We start from the raw sequence: 17,193 nt of genomic DNA, 5'->3' as shown, positions 1-17,193 counted from the left end.
TATAGGTTGTGAAACATAATGCAAACCTTTTTAAGTGACTTCTAAAATTAGGTTTGAGATTTGTTTGATATTTTGTGTCTTTTAAAATACAGGATGCAAACGAGCATGCGGCTCATCTGATGGTAAGTGACTACTGCCGTTTGTGAGAACCCGCAACACCGAAGCAATTGCAGATGTGCTACCAGCCTTTTAAAAAGGAATATGGTATTTTCTTGGAGGTTACGGTGTTTACATCTATTTTTATATTTTGCAATTAAGTCGCTAACTCTGAACGGATTTTTATAATTCTTTGGTTTACTTCACAGTATTCATCTCATATTAATGTTGTGACGATTTTCTTTGTGAAGTCCGTTTTTCTTTGCAGAGCAAAAACTTCCTTTTACAAAGCAAAATTGACTTGTAAATACAGAATTTCACGTTCCAAATGTAAATATTTTAAATCTAATATATCTACGAATGTACTTCTTCAAGAGAAGATTTATCAAGTTCATTGGTCTTACAACTTGATACTACACAATGGCTAGTCTTGACGGAGTTAAACAACGTTTAGTACGATCACTGCCTGTGTGACTGGCCATATAGTGATAAGCCAATTTAGATACCTACTATTTCCACTAATATCTTTATCGATTAGGTTAGTGTCGATCAATTTGGTTAAGTACCGATCAGAGTGGTCACTCCTAAGATGAGTGGAACAATTATTCATCACCGTTTTCTTAGTCTTATCCCAAATCATTTGGATTTGGTCTAATGTCCTTATGAAAAACTAAAGCGATAATTATCATAATTACAACTCTTATGAACCTTTTGCAAGATAAGGAGTCAAGCTTTAAAAGGTATTTTTAAATACTGAAGTCAATTAGTACAAAATATAAAAGGAGCGCAAAGGGCTTGGCGTGAAGATGTATAGGTAGTCTAAAATGAAAAAACAAACCCTAGACCCTCGTTCTCAAAGATTAATGCTGCCAATTAGTGAGAACAAAAACCAGACGATTTCTGAAAAACACTAGAACTTCCCACTATTGCCATAACTGAAAGATAAAGAAAAACATCTGCCAAAACAGATAACGTTACTTAATCTAAATTTACTGTGTATTTTTTTTTAATTCCCCGCGAGCAGAAGGCTGAAGCACTCTCAGTGATAAATCTGCACAAATCGTCAAAACAATAAAGTTAAATTAACTTCAGAACGATTTATCATTGTCCCCATGAAACTGGCACAAAGGGAAAACATCCCTATTGTTTTATGGCCGAGAGCTGTTGGTGTAATACCAGATATTAAGATCTTTGAGTGAAATTCGATTAGTTCCGCACCCGAATACTGATCCAACATATGCAGCGATTACGATTCGTATGGGCCATGATTAAAGTAAACCTTATGTCCACGCCGTACGGTTTACTTTTTTACATTAATGGGGACGGCAAACAAGCTGACGAGCCAGCTTATGGAAAGTTGGAACCGTTGCCTTGAACAATATCAATGGTATTTCCATTGATATGCTATTGGTATTGAATACAGAACACATTACGGCAGATGACGCCTCTCCCGGCTCGCACAATGGCTTCAATTTATTTCACTTCCCAATTAATCCTATAGAACTGACGTAAGTCGAAAACGATTTTGAACTCCACGTCCGAGTAAAATTTAGAAAACCGTTATAAAAATTATCAAAGTAATTATACGTTTGAACTTAAATAGAACGACCTTTATCGCATTTTTCTCTTCGCCTCCAGTTGGGAATTTTTCGATACGGTTGATTTTTTTATGATAAAATAAATTATTCCGTCGTCGTAGCTTCTTTGTAGAGTCTAGAACAAAAGGTATCTAGAGTTTACATTGACATTATCAGTTCGTGCCGTTTATAAATTTTAATAACCTGCAACAAAGAACCGTTTTATAGAATTACCTACGCCTTGTCATCCCCATAGGCAGGATACATCTTTTCTGTTTTTATTATAAGTAATTTTTTTTTGTTTCTTTGTAAAGGTACATTGAATTTTGATTATATCAATAAATGACAGCTTGTTTTCGTTTGGAAAAATGCTAATAGTAGCCTAATTTCATTGCATAATATCTGTGCCACCGGTTTAAAAATGTCCTGCTATGAAGCAGCGATGCGTCCTTTGTATTTTTAATGACGAATTATGGTAACACGATGAATCGGCACGTTTTCTAGAAGCTGAGAGTAAGGAAGTCGACCATCAGTCCACTAGATGAAATCCGTCCACCCATAGCAACTCACTAACATTTATGGTGCCGGATTTCTATTCGTAAGATTAAATTATGGAATTGAAGGGCAAAAGCGATCGTTTTTTTAAATAACAAATTTGGTAATCAAGCATACAGCCCGTCTGATAGTAAACAGTAACTGTAGTCTGTGGACGCCTGCAACACTAGGGATGGCACGTGCGCGTTACCGACCCTGAATAAACCCTTTAATATACTTTTTTAATATACTTTAATATACCCTTTTTTAAGTACCCCATACTGTAGACTGTAGAGAGCTTAATTCACAGCCAGAGCGTTCGCGGATGAATACTCCTCATAAACGACGATTAAGTAATGTTTAAGTATATATATCCCAAAACTGGCATAGCTAAACTTTCAGTAGCAAGAGAGGGGCCATCAGTTCTCACAGTTGTATACCTGAAGGTCTAATGTATGTTTTATCTTGATATACCATCTAAAAATCAATAATAGGAAAACCAATGAAGTAAGGTTTCCCTCCTTCTGATATCAACACGTACGAAGTTGCGGGTAAAAAACTAGTTATAAATAAAAATAGAAAAATACAAGTGCCATTAAACTATCTTCTTATACTTTTGTTCATTAACTTCCCAGGTGGCGAGCTCCTTAATACAATCTCGACAAAAGGAACGAACGCCGCGAAGTCCCGCGGCAAAGGGACCTTTTCTTATCAACCATTGAAGAGCCTGTTAAACATTCCACTTCAATAATTAGCAGGCAACTTGGAGTGTCGCCGAAAAAAAAAATGGTCTATTCAAAATTAGAATGATCCAAATTTAACATTAGAGTTTCGCGCCAATGTTATTTAAAACGATTGCGGTTTTTAATTTGAATTATCTCTATGGCACGTTAGCCTCGGTATGTTTTTTTTTTCTATCTACTTTAAAAAGGAAATTCTCAATTCGGTTGTATTTTTTTTAAGTGTATTACCTCATAAATCCTTAAATTTTTTTATTTAAAAATGACCTGCTTGCACATTGACCCCATAGAAATGTTATCAAAACCAGTTCAGTACATTAGTTTTTAAATAAAAATTAATGGTTTTGCCAAAATTGAAGATTGCATCTTTTGTGAAACACAATCTTAATTATGGGATGAAAATGGAACTGTAACCACACCTTTTAATTTTACAATCACATTTAAACTTACCGTTAGTTAAGCATCCGTTGTCATAACTCATAAAAACAAAACTCGAATAACACGACTCTCGTTTTAACAAACCATTATATATGTCGTCAAAAGTCGAAGGTAAAGCACAGTTTTGATGTAGGCATATGAATTAATATCCAGGTAGAACTGACACTACTGTGATTTTTTTATTTTATATATAACTTAGAATGGCACACAAGCTGAGGGCCCACCTGATAGAAAGTGGTAACCGTCACCTATAGACATGAGCAGCACTATGGACATAACAGAGTATACTGTTTCGCCCATGATACCCCCCATGCATTGCCATTCCTGAGGACTCAGGTGTACCATTCCTCTGTACCCAGTAAATTCACGCCATACCCCACCCTTCAAACCGAAACACAGTCATGCGAACACAACTGCTTCACGGTTGAAACACGAATGGGACAGAGGTAACCAAGCAATCGACTTTGGTACAAAGTCTCCCTCTGGTAATAATAATTACAAGGCGCGGTGATAATCCGCACCCTAAAGATCTAAATCATTCAGGGCTTGCATACAACTAGAAGTCAATAGATATCCACGGATTGTCAGTAATTAAGTCATATAGCTCCATTGATAGCAATGTGCCATGTCAGGTCGACCTTTACGAGGTTCTCCCTGGAAGCCATCGTGGTTAATTTTTGTTGAATCCGTCACGATGGGTCAACTGACTTGCTTTCATCCTCATCTATCATTCATCACACACTGGTACTCTGCCAGCGTATACAAATAGCGCAGGCGGGATTACCATAACGTTATCACGTATTAAAAAAACGTAACCATGCATACATGCAACAGACATTACAATGAGTGCATACGTATCGCTCATTCACACGTGCATCAGTGAGTCATATTTATATTATAAAATTTTATTAATAGGAATAAATTTGTGACAACCCTACCTAACTATGCCGGATCGGGAGGAAGGGATTGTTAGTAATGGGGAGGTTAGTCCCCATTGCTATCAATACACCTTATCAGGTCGACCTCCACGCGATTCCCCCTGGAAACCATCGTGACTTATTTATCGTTGAATTCGTCACGATGGGCTAACTGATCTGCCTTTTCATCCTCACCAGCCAATCGTCCTTCACCGGTGCCCAGACAGTGTATACCGATAGCGCAGGCGGGGTTACCATTCCATTATCATCAATAAAAAAAAACTAACTCGGATCTGATAGGAAGAATGTACTCTTCTACCATTTTTGTCGCATTTACAAAAAAAAAAACATGAGTGTCACTTCTATCCGGTATATTTAACTCTATGGTGTAGATATAAAAACTCCATTTGATCACAGTAGTCACAAAAGCAATTATTCAACGCGCAATGGACAGCCAGAAACGTGCTATGTCAATTGTCCAGTTAGGATTACAGCATGCAATAAAAAATTGATCGGACGGAACACCATATAACACCATATATGAGCATTTCTCTGTAAACTGGGCAACTAAGAAAGCTGTCTGGGTAAGGTTTTTGCTTATATATTAACGAAATCTTACTTAATAAATATTACATAATATATCCACGGATGAACGGAAAATATTTTCATAATTTTCGAAAATATTTGTCATTTACTGAAAAATCGATACAGAAGATTGTTGCCTATATCAGGGGACTGTGTATACAAATGAAAAATACCCACTAATTACTTACAATTTTTTTTTTACTTCTAGAAACTTAGAAATTTAATGCTAATAGAACAATAAAGAAACAATTTTTTTATTTAAATTTATTCTATTTTATATTTTTATTAGAGAAAAACAAAATATTGTCAGTTATGTTGTAGTATTATATTATTCAGACTGGCATTACTTGATGAGACATGATAAATATGAGTTGTAATATATGTTACCTATTACTAATTTCTTAGTTTTCTCATTACTAAAACTGAATAGTGAATCTGGCCCGTTAATGGTTAACAAAACGAGGGTAATATAAATGCTTGGCAGTATCTCCATGAAGCGAGATGAATACAAACGAAAATGACCTCTATACGTAAACACACAGGGACTAAGTAATAAGATCATTAAGGTTATGACAAAAAACCTTTAGCCCTGAAAGCCATTTTGTATTCGTGTACCACCCACGTATCTTCACCTAAGAAACAAAGAAATAAGTTTCTTATGAAAATCATATTCATTTTCAATCAACTTCAAAAGGTATTCGACAGTATTTTTTCGTATATTACGCAGCTAGTTTTTACCCGTGACTTTGTTCATACGACTGGGATATGTTCATTAGCAAAAAAAAAGTATCATATGCTCCAATACTTCTTCTTTCGTCCAACCACATATATCACCAGCATTTCAGCCCTAAACTGTCCACTGCTGAATATAAGCCTTCCCTAGAAGAGGAGTTTTGGCAGTAGTTGCTACGCTTGGCAAACGGGTTGGCAATCGCAGTTAGGCTTCTAGTGATGTTTTAAGAGGGACACTGCCGCCCATCCCTCTATTATTAAGTTCACTTAGTAGCCTCTTACGACACCCACGGGAATGGAAAGGGTGACCGATTCTTGGCCAGGACCTACACGGCGATACTATATATTTGAAGGGTGGGATATGGCGTGAATTTACAGGGTACAGAGGAATAACATCGGAGTCCTCAGGAATAACAACGCATGGGGGGTATCACAGGCGAAAGAGTATACACTGTTATGTCCATGGTACTGTTCATGCGATGTTTACCACATTCCAATAGGAGGCCGTCAGCTTGTTTGCCATTCTAAATTGCATAAAAAAAAAAAAAAACTTTATGGCAATTTAAATTTCAACTAATTCTTCTGTAACATGGATGACAAACCAAATTAATCCAAGTGACAGCGGTAAGCTTGCTCCCAACCACGTCAGTTTCTAATATGCCCGGCGAATTATGAGCATAGGGCATGTCGAGGGTCACGTTCACAATGCCAACAGTCTACAAACACCATATATTACCCTATTAGCCATATATTTATTTTTAATATTGCTGATCTCCATGTGTAGTCAACAAATTGATGCTTAATCTCCGATCGTTTGCGTTTCATCCTTGACATAGTTTGTTATGTCCATGTGAGTAAACACGTAGAAAAAAACTAATCAATCTGCCGCCTACGATATAAACATAGGACGCACCTTATATCTCGTACAGCTGTTTAATGGATAATATATAAATAAATCGCCGTATGGTCCCGGCATAGACTGGGCCAGTTTTCCTTTCCTGTGAGTGTCTTAAGAGGCGACTAAGGGAATATAATGGTCAAGGGATAGGTAGCAGCGTCCTTTTTTAAACATCACCAAAGCTTATCTGCGGTTGTTAACTCGCCTGCTAAGCGTGGCAACTACTGGCAAAACCCGCCACTCCTTCTATGTTCAAAAGTGGACAGTTAATGGCTGATATGGTATACGAATAATACCAATATCGTCATAGTCGTAGAATACTGATGGATATATATATGTAATATTCGTCAGATCCGTCAGTATTCTACGACTATGACGATATGATCATTTGACTCAACACAGCGCTACACAAATCACCGTGTGATAAAATTAAGACGAGGATATCTGCGGAATATAATTAAAGAATTGTATTCCACGAAAAAAAACCGACATCAAATGTGACAAAACCAGTTATTTTGATCTAAAAACTAAACTACTGTATCAATTTTAATCGAATTTCTATCGGGTCAATGTGTAAGTTTATCTTACAGTACTTACCTTTTAGATAAAAAAAGAATTTTCAAAATCGGTTTAGTACTGACAGAATCATGAGATAAAAATATTAAAAAAATACAACCTAATCAAAAAACCTAATAAAAAAAAAGAGTTTTTGAATACGGTTGAAAATGTTGCAAACAATGGATGTAGGCTCAGGATCGCTTCGTTATGAAATATAAGCTCGTCTTAAGTTCTACAGTGAACAATAAACAAATTGATGGTGAAATTAGCGTGCCTTTAAATTTGTAGCGACACAAGGGAATCGAATGGACAAATATCTGGGATCCTCCATTGATTACTACGCCAAACAGGTAGTGAAACAGAAACAAAACTGAACAATTGCAACAAAATCTACAGGAATTGGAAGCAATCGCAGTCCGGGAAAGACAACCTATTTCCCAGAGGTCCGCGAACGGGTCGTCTTAATAGATTTGGGGCGTTAACTTATAAGGGATCAGTCTCATTCTAGGCCAGTTTGATCAAATGATAAGGGCGATCAAGTACCAGTCCAAGAGTGATGCTGTCGGGAAAAGATGTGAAAATAATCTAGTGAAATGTTGTTAAGTACTTTTTGATATAAATAGGGTTTTAATACATGCTTATTAAGGTCGGATTTCGTTGTCAAGATTCACAGCAACTGTTTACGCTTCGTAATCTAAGTCAAATGACAGGACTACAGGGGAGTGACAATCAAGGAATCAAATATATGATAATCTGGAATAGAGAAATGATATTAGGTACTAGCTCAATATATTTATATTAACATGGGTCCAACATTCGTGACTGTAATGAGATGGGTGCTTAACATAAGACCACATATACTTGATTACTTCCCATGCTGTATTAAAATAACAATGGTATATTAAGATATACCATATTTATTCATAATGACAACATCAGGCAATCCCCGCCATTCACAGGATCACGACTGAATAGAGCAAAGCGTAATGCGCTCCCATAAAACAAATGGTACGAATTACCTGAAAAAATAGGCTCGCAAAAATTAGGTTGACCAATGGCTATTATTTAGCTTCTAGTGTGTATCTAAAGCCGTGCAGGATTTGACCTCTTTCACCTAGGTATTTAGATGGAAAATCGCTTAACGGTTTTTACGGTGGGGTGACAGGATAGAGATCTATCCTAGATAGTTAGTAGCTTATTCGTTACAAGTTATGACCAGGGTTTAAGGCCCATATAGTCGATGAACAGTTCTCGAGACCTTGCGATACTTTTGTCGCGGGATTTTGTTACTTAGGGAAAGAAGATCTGTTAGTAATGAACTCTCGTTACCCTTTAGAACCGATGGTTAATTCCTGATAAATTCATGGCGACGGGGATAACTGACCGGAGCGTATCTTCGTGACGAATTAACCGAGAATTAACCACAATCTTGGGTTTATTGCTAATAATGAGTTCGTTGTTCTACTAACAATCCACGGGGGGGAGCTAGCGACCTCTGCTAGCAATATTTCTCCACATAGTGGTTCAATTTATGAGTGTACCCGAAGGCCCCCGCTGGAAGTCAGGGCTATAGTCTATCGACTGGCGTGCAATACTGAGCGGAGCCCTTATTAATAAACAATAGGTTGCATTTCTGCGAATATTAGGAATTATCTTTATGATGTATAGTGACAACTGTCAGCCTGCTGATTTGTTAAATAAATATTTATATTATTACAATACAACAATACAATATTTCAAGGCGAATTCTACGGTGTTTTTTTTAATAGATTTTAATAGATGATAATGGAATGGTAATCCTGCCTGCGCTAACGTTATACACTGTCGGAGCACCAGTGAAGGATGATAAATAAAAATTAAAAAACAGACCAGTTAGCCCATCGTGATTTTTTTTAAACGGGTGATAATAGAATGGTAACCCTGCCTGCACTATCGGTATACGCTGGCGGGGCACCAATGAGAGATGATAGGTGAGGATGAAAGCAGGTCGGTTAGCCCATCGTGATGAATTCCACTAGAATTAACGACAATGGTTTCCAGGGGGAACCGCGTGGAGGTCAACCTGATAGGGTGTATTGCTAGCAATGGGTCAGTTAGACCCCATTACTAACAATCCCTTTCCCCCCAAAGCCCATCGTGATTAATACACCCGGAATTCAGCACGATGGTTTCCAGGGGAGACCACGTGGAGGACGACCTGATAGGGTATATTGCTAGCAATGAGACTGGTAGTCCACATTACTAACAATCCCTTCCCCCCTAATTCCACGGTGTTACCACTGGAAACCACCGTGATTTATTCCCGTTTAATTCATGTAGTAAAAATGACTAAATTAAAAGGATTACCCAAAAAATTTCCATGACAATTTCTTTTTTAATATCCTAACTCGAGTGAAAGGAAAATAAAATTCAAGTAAAAGAATAACTTTCTCCTTTGGGTACAATGGGATTGTTAGTAATGGGGACTATCATTACCATTTCACACAATACACCCTATTAGATCGACCTACACGCGGTTCCCCTGGAAACTATGGTAGTTAATTCTTGAATTAGTCACTATGGGCCTATTGGACTAACTAACCTACTTTCTTCATCCCCCATTATTTTTCACTGGTGCTCCACCAGCGTATACCGATAGCGCAGGCGGGGATACCACTCCATTGTGATCTATAAAAAAAAAACTCTTTTTCGAAACAACTAAAAAATAACTGATACGTTATATTTATTATAAGTAGTCTGAATTGTAAAGATAAATATTAAATACTAGCGGTCCGTCCCGGCGTCGCACGGGTGGACATTTTTACAGTTTAAAAAGTGGCTAATAAGGCCGCACACGCGACGGAAGCTTAAAAATGGAGTAACTTCTTCCGTTTTCCCAACATTTTCCTTCACTGTTCTGCTCCTATTGATTGATGCGTGATGAAAAGTATACTATAACCTACCCAGAAGTAAGGAGAATAATTGTACCAAGTTTCGTTAAAATCCGTCCAGTAGTTTTTGTGTCTGTAACGAACATACAGACAGACAGACAAAAATTTTACTGATTGCATTTTTGAAAATGGAATGGTAATCACGGCTGCGCTATCGGTATACACTGACGGGGCGCCAGTGAGAGATGACTGGTGAAGATGAAAGCAGGTCATTTGGCCTACCGTGATGAATTTAACAAGAATTAAACACGATGGTTTCCAGGGGAACCGCGTGGAGGTCAACCTGATAAAGTATATTGCTAGTAATCGTATTGTAGATCCCATTACAACAATCCCTTCCACCCCCCGGCCTCTATTGCTTTTACTATATTAGTCTTTCCTAAATATCTCCCATGCACAGATATCGTCTACATACAATTTTATTACAAGATTTACTGTCGGGTAAATAAATTATTCGTCACGCTGTCAGACAAATCACGAGTTCAAAGCCGCAAGCAATAACTTGAAACTAATATTAAATAATTCAGATAGTAACTCAAACAATACCTATACATACACATAATGATGTTAGCTCTTATTTACTTACATAATAGAATTCTATTTGTTATTTAATATCTAATTAATTCTTTTTTGTTGTCTAATGGGTGAGTAAATATAAAAAAGTGGGTTTCATGTCTATACATTATTTATGCTTTGAAGGATAAGCAAGCCGAAGTGGCAATAGGCTGGTCACATAGCATGAAGAACCGAATACTGATAGCGAAGAAAGGTTCTTGAGTGGCGACCCCGTACGAGGGGAAGTCTATGTGCATTTACAGGATACAGAGGAATAACATCTGAGTTCTCAGGAATGGCAACACATGGGAGGTATCATGGGCGTAACAGTATACTCTGTTATGTCCATGGTACTGCTCATGTCTATAGGCGACGGTTACCACTTTCCATCAGGTGGGCCGTCAGCTTGTTTGCCATTCTAAGTTGTATAAAAAAAAATGTTCAGCAGTGGACAGATAATGTCTGATATGATCGTGATAACTATATTTATACTTACAATAAAATCGTAAACGCCATTATTTTATTTTAAAATCTCCTTTTCTAGTCTATCTAGTTCATCAGGCACGGTTACCATTCCATTTTCATTCATAAAAAAAATAGATAGTGGGTGTCTATGATAGCATAAATTTAATAATTTACTTATTTAGAATCTCACGTACAAAGAGGTCCCATCCCACTTCACCAAGGAGAACAAGGGGAGGGGGAGTAAATGAAAAAAAAAACACGTATTTGTGTTATAGGTATTATTATTGTAGAATCTATATAGCTATAGATTTTAATTACCTACCTATATCTAAGCAGGTATTACTATGTATATACTTATAATACGTAGGTAGATATGTATATTCTACAATTGCCCACTATGTTACATCAAACACTGTTCTGTTATCAAAAAAAAAAAAAACAAATTTGTCTGTGACTAATCTATTTACTATGACTATTTAAGAGTTATAAATAATTAGTACCTGTTCTCTTTAGCAGCTAATATTAATATCTATTAATATATGTACAAGAAATAATATTAAAGCATTATGAAACGAAATAGAAAAACAAAACAAAGTATTCTATTTAATGCAGTGACAAACATTATTAGCAATAGACAAAATGTAATTCAAGTTGGAATTTAGATAATAAATAAAACTAACCTTTTTAGAACAGTCGTGTAGTAACAAACTGCTTTTGCAGGTCCAAAAAACAACGTTCACACAATACTTTAACTGGCACACTTATTTTTATGAGTAATACAAGACATACCTAAGGGGTTACACTAAACAGATTTCTTGTTCACGAGATGAATCACCAGGAATGCACTTTGATACACTTAGAAATATACACAGAGAACACACTACAACACATGAACAACACAAATCCAAAGATTCAATCGAGTTTCGTATCGGTTTTATAACATTTTTCGATAGTACATAATCGTCGCAAGATAAAAGTTTCAGAGATAAAGACGCGCGACGCGGTAACACCGTCCGAAACCAAACGTATGACTGGTCGTCTAGCAGAGAAATATAACCGAAACAAAATCGAAGGAGCCCGAGCCGAAAGGCGGACGAAACAAACTGTTGCGCTTCTCAACTTAGCACGGTTGCCACACCAAACTATTTAATATAAACAGTTTTAAGTTAGAAGTTTGTTTTACGTTGTATAACGTTACAATCAACAATTAGATATATTTGTTTTGGTTTTACATTTGCAATTATAGCACTGTACGTGTTCAAAACTTAGTTACAAACGTCAATAAACTTATTTGTTTTTGTTGAAGTCACGGATCACGGCGGCCTATCCGGCGCTATGCAATACCTTCCACGTGAAGATAGCAACGTTCGCTCGATTTGCTTTTGCATTGAAAGTATAACTAACTTCACCCCATAAAGTAATAGAGAGGGGACGTTACCTGCTCTTAGAAAGGTAACAAAAGAATTTTAGTAATGCGTAAGAACAGCTTACTTAGTAGAATATTAAACTTATAATAATAAACATTTTATAATAAGACTTATAAAAAAAAATATATTTTTATCTCTAAGTTATTATTTATTAGTCATAGAAATGGAGACATTGTTTATTGTCATATTACATATCAGTTTTTAATTGAATAGTTATTTAATTAGATTTTTACAATTAAATCGAATTATTCTACTTAACACATTTGTCTCTCTTAAAACATCACCAAAAGCCTAACTGCAGTTGCTAACCTACATGCTAAGCGTAGCAATTATTAGCCAAACCCTTGTTATGGGGGAACCCTTGTTCAGCAGTAGACAGTTAATGTGTGATATGATGATGATTTCACTTAACTGGGTTGGTAGGTACGTACCTAGGTACCTCATAAAAGTGAACAATTAACGCAGAAATGATTAAAATGATGTTGATTGATCTTAATATGTTTATATGTCTGGTTAGCATACTTATTACTTGCATACTTTTCGTGAACAGTATTTATATATTTTTATGTATTTGTGTAGGCGTTTATATCCATGTATGTATATGTGTATATGTATATTGTATGTATGTATATGTATATATATATATATATATATATATATATGTGTGTGTGTGTGTGTGTGTGTGTGTGTGTGTGTAGGTGTATGTATATAAATATAATAATGAGTAGGGATAATAGTTATATTATTATATGTATCACATCTCCTATATTTAGAACTAACAAAATTTTTCATCGTGCCTCCCATCAAATTGTTTATAATTACTCATCTCCATCCAAAGGTTGCCTGGAAGAGATCGCTCTTAGCGATAAGGCCGCTCATTGTTTTCTCGTTGTGATTATTTCTGGTAATTATTTATATTTATAATAAGTTTACTATTGTAATCTTTTGGAGGAAACAATAAAGAGTATCTCTCTATAATTACCAAATATAAGATAAATAAATAATAATAATAAATCTCTTTATTTTCAGGTATATACCCATAGTTTACATTACATTATTAATTATACAAATTATTATTTTTATTTTTAAAATACAGAATACTAATTTAAGGACTGTATGTAATAATTCAACAACATACCTAGCTACAAACAGAATAACTTATAATACATATAAATTTCAGTTAAAATATATATAACCAACTATATGTACCGTTGGTTAGTTAGAATTTAAAATTTACATATAATCTTCACTGTGCTGTTATCTGTTAACACCTTTATATCATGCTCACTGCAAATGAACGAGTATATTCTGCATACAAAACGGTCTGTTCATTCGTTTTGTTCTAGAAGAAAATGTTATATTTCTTGAAATTATAAAATTATAAATATTACAATTAGACGCATGAAAATCGGTGATGGCCTTGTTTTCCGCCATCAATATTCAGAAAATTCCAATATATAGATATCGGAGTAATACTTTATATTGATATTAAATATATATATATATATATATATATATATATATATATATATATATATATATATATATATATATATATATATATATCAAATATATAATATCAATATAAAGTATATATTAATCCTTACTAGTATTATAAATAGTAAAAGTGTGTTCGTTTGTTTATTTGTTACCTTCTAGCGTCTTAATGGCTTAACTAATTACTATGAAATTAATAGACACATACTATATGGGGTAGAAAGGGTTATAGACTAATCCTTGTCACTAAATAATAATAATATTATAATATTTTCTTTATTTACGGATTACTAAGATCCATTTTTGTTAGTAATAATTGACTTAAACTATGTTAGTAGAGAAAAAAATACAAAATTCATTTTATAGCCCCTATAATAATTTTGACCCACAATGAGAGGATCGGGCTATCGTATTTATTACATAATGCCCTCAGAATTAAACTACTAATAAATAATTTTTCGGTCATGGACGAAGTCGCGGATAACTAGTACAACATACATATAGAGAATACTCATAAATACAAACGCTTGTACTGAGCGTGAATTAAACTCTTGACACCTTACCGCCTCAATCAATGGTCATGAAATTGAGCATATGCGTACTATTATATAGAATGAGGAATAAGTACGAATGAGAAAGAAAGTATAAATGACTTTGCATGCTTTAGACTATAAGGCGAAAATTTATACTTCACAATAAATCAAGATATGTAAAAATAATGTTCTAACAAATACATGTATCTATCTATATAAAATATGTTAAAATAAAACGACTATGCATTTTTTCATATCACAGTTCTAATATTAGAATTGACCTATACAGTTCTCCACAGTGGGTGGATAGTTGAAAATACATTTCCTTATATCCAATCAACTCGCGGTCGGAATATTTTCGAACTGACACCGCATATAAACCTTCAAGAAAAAAGCTTATACGTGTAACTATCTAACTTTTAAAAGGGCAGCAATATAAATCTACAATTCCTCGAATCTCGTGACCCACAAGAATTGGAGATGAGTTGATTCCACAATGTGGCCATCAAGCGAAAGTGTACTTACGAGTAGAAACGCACAATGGACGACCGCTACTTTTTTAAACAGCTACGGCACAGGTTAGGTAAGAAGCTACCACAAAAAAAGTTAAACGATAGGCAGCTATTAAATATATGTCCAGACGTCTTACTACAGTAGCGCAGGTATCTAATATCTTTTTATATATATAAGACGGTGTTAAAATTAATAAATAAATAATAATACTAATAAATTTAGTAATAATTAGTAAGAACTGCTTGCACGGAAAAGGATTTGGAGTAGAAAGAGGAAGAATGAGTAGGAATTATGAGTTGGAGGTTACTTTTTTAAATATCCCGCGGAAACTAATTTAATTTTCTTTGATTAAAAGTATCTAAAATGTTGATCGGGGATGTAAGGTATCACCATGCAAAATTTTATTTAAATCGCTCAAACAGTTTCGTAGATTAGATTACAAAAAGACAAACAGATAGAGAAACAAACAAAAAAATTAATAAATCTGGATGTGTTTTATTTAACTTCTAATATCCACCTGACTTGGAATTTTGCGTTTTTTTTTTTCTATGTACAGACATTCAACTACAGTTTTATTATATGTATAGATTAACCGCGACGGTTTCTAGTAAGACCGCGGAGTTTATACCACAGTCTAGAGTTTATTAGGAGAAATCTCTAAAACCGCACTGTACGCTGCCAATAATAATTTTCAATAATAATGAAACGAAAAACATGATATTTTAAACAAAGAGTGCGTTTAATGAAATTATAATATATTAAACATATTATAATTTCGACATTAATTAAAATTTAAATTTAGAAGCGAGCACAAACGCAGCGCGCTCTGCAAACGAACTTGTTTGCTAATGCCGTCGTATTAAAAAAAAAAAAAAATTCACGCACTCGGCTCTCCTTTGCGAATAATATAAAACAAATGAAAAAACATATATGTATATACACAAATTACGCTTCCTTTTGTATATTAGAGTCTCTCAAAAACAATCTCTAAATAAATGGTAATAGAAAATAAAGAGTTTTAGGATTATTTTATATTGTATTTTTTGAATTATATTACATTATAATTATATTGTTTTATTCTGGTTATGATTCAATCATCTCATTCGTGATTCACCGAATATTATTCATTATATCGTCCTTAAAATGTCCACTGTTAAACACAAGCGTCCCCCTTGGAGGATTTTGCCAGTAGTTGCCACGCTTGGCAGGTGGATTGGCAACCGCAGTTAAGTTTTAAAGATGTTTTAAGATGGACGTTGCTGCCCATCCTTCGTCCTTCTTAGTTGTTTCTTACGACACTCATAGGAAAGGAAGAGTAGGCATATTCTATGCTGGGACCACACGGTTAGATTTTAAGAAAATAAATGAATAGGTAACTCTTTTATAGATAATAATAATATGTCTATACCATTTTGCCTAACACTATTGTTGTGAAATATTTGTACTACTACTAGCGCCATCTAGTTTCAATCATATTAAAGTCATATTATACAAGTGAATTATTTATTTATTTTACACTTTATTGCACCAAGTAAAAAGAAAAATAACAAAAACAGTAAATATTAATGAGAAGTGATACAAAAGGCGGCCTTATCGCTAAGCAATCTCTTTCAGACAACCTCAATCAATCAACAAGGACATCTCATGCCCGCCAAATGTTGTGTGGGCGGGCGAGGTAGAGGCCTCGGAGTATACCCCACTACTCCGGCTTCAACTCCGGAGGCGACGACCTCCGGGTCGCCGGGTCCTTCAGCCGGCATACACTGATGGTCTCTGTATGCAAGCTGGTGTTCAGACAACCTTTGGGTAGAGGACATTGAGAAAAAGACAAAGGGTAGGTGGCGCACTAATATATACATATTATCATATTTATGAATGTTTTTAGTAAATGTTCTATGATTAAAGTTTCAGTATAACAAAAATATACTTCTTAAATAATTTTCATGCAGTTTCTTCAATGAGTGAAGAGGAAATGGCGTTAGCCACTTGTGATATTTTTTTTTAATGGGTGACAATGGAATTGTGACTCTGCCTGCGCCATCGGTGTACGCGAGAGGGGCACCAGTGAGGAATTAAAATTAAAGCAGGTCAGTTAGCCCATCAAGACCAATTCTACTAGAATTAACCATGATAGATTCCAAGGGAGACCGCGTGGAGTTCGAGCTGATAGTGTACGAGGTTTGTCCGGAAAGTACGTA

The 17,193-nt window shown here is 35.1% G+C and overlaps 1 protein-coding gene across 5 annotated transcripts in view; it reads right to left on the bottom strand.

Annotated features, from left to right (window-relative positions):
- Nucleotides 1-12,338, bottom strand: part of LOC113512140 (uncharacterized) — a 307,054-nt gene extending 294,716 nt beyond the window's left edge. For 4 of the 5 annotated variants that reach the window (XM_052893855.1, XM_052893854.1, XM_052893857.1 and 1 more), the window contains exon 1: nt 11,706-12,338. The gene's annotated coding sequence lies outside the window, so the exon portion shown is untranslated. The remainder of the gene's footprint in view (nt 1-11,705) is intronic. The other variant, XM_052893856.1, reaches the window with a different exon arrangement.
- Between the last annotated feature and the right edge of the window lie 4,855 nt (nt 12,339-17,193).

Source organism: Galleria mellonella, unplaced genomic scaffold (assembly GCF_026898425.1).
Source record: "Galleria mellonella isolate WM207_F2 unplaced genomic scaffold, CSIRO_AGI_GalMel_v1 utg184, whole genome shotgun sequence".
Classification (NCBI taxonomy): domain Eukaryota; kingdom Metazoa; phylum Arthropoda; class Insecta; order Lepidoptera; family Pyralidae; genus Galleria; species Galleria mellonella.
Note: the sequence above shows the minus strand (reverse complement) of the source record. Positions and strands in the feature narration are given on the sequence as shown.